Genomic DNA, 1,254 nt, shown 5'->3' on the forward strand with positions numbered 1-1,254 from the left:
GGTAGTGGTGGTGGTGGTGCTGGTGGAGGAGGAGGAGGAGGAGGAGGAGGAGGATTTTATAGATGGGGAGAGGGTAAATATTTTTCTAAGGAGGTTAGATTTAGGTAAATGTTTATCAAGTTGGGTGAAGAAGAGTTTAGATACTCGAGTCTGGACGTTAAGGGCGAAAGGGGGTGAAACCATATAACGTCTCAGGTTCGAGTTCGTTTAATCCGATTAGGGGGTTACCTGGGTGGAGATAAAAGGATGTGTATATTGGTACCTGTTTTGGTGGGCTGTGGTGTATATAGGATTAGGGGTTATCTGTAGCGGGCGCGTTTGTTAGATCGATTTCTATTCCCATGTTTGGGTGGATATTGTGGAGTAAGGTGATTTAGGTCCATGCTATGGGGGTTGGAAACTGTTTTTGCATAAATACATACATACATGCATGCATACTGTTTTTTTTTTTGCATGCATGCATACATAATGCATACATGCATACGTACACGTATACATACATACATACATACATACATGCAATGCATACATACATACATACATACATACATACATACATACATACATACATGCAATGCCTACATACATGTCCATCCATATTGCCAGCCCTTGTATCATCTCATCAACATTATTACCGTAAACCATTCAAGATATGTGTGCGTGCGTGTGTGTGTGTGTATGTTTGTGTGCGCGCGCGCACATGTGTGTGTGTGTGGTAGAGACGGTGGTGCATTATTGCGGTGGCGATGATGATGGCAGTGGTAGTAGTAGTAGTAGTAGTAGTAGTAGTAGTAGTAGTAGTAGTAGTAGTAGTAGCAGTGGCGATAGTAAGTAGTGGTCGTTGTGAGCGAGGTGGGAGATAACCGACTGACTGTTAGGTGTCGTTTCCTTTTCTTTAAGTACGTATTAGTCGACATTTTTCTAAACTTTCACTTCAAATTTACACATTTCTGGATGTCACGTGCAGTTTTGTTGATACGATTGGTGCGATCGTTGTTGCCGTTGTTTTTTGTTTGTTCATTGGTTGGGTTTTGTTGATCTTCGTGTTATGTTTTCTTTTGTGTCGTGTGTGGGGAGGTCGTTTTGCTATTGTTGTTGTTCCTGTTCTTGCTAGACATAATATATTAGTTATTCTGTCATGAGGCGGATTACATAAATTAGTATACACAGAATTAATACCTCCATTTGCACACGCATACACAGAAACATGCATACATACATACATGCATATATATATATATATATATATATATA

This window comes from Octopus bimaculoides, chromosome 6 (assembly GCF_001194135.2).
Source record: "Octopus bimaculoides isolate UCB-OBI-ISO-001 chromosome 6, ASM119413v2, whole genome shotgun sequence".
NCBI lineage: Eukaryota > Metazoa > Mollusca > Cephalopoda > Octopoda > Octopodidae > Octopus > Octopus bimaculoides.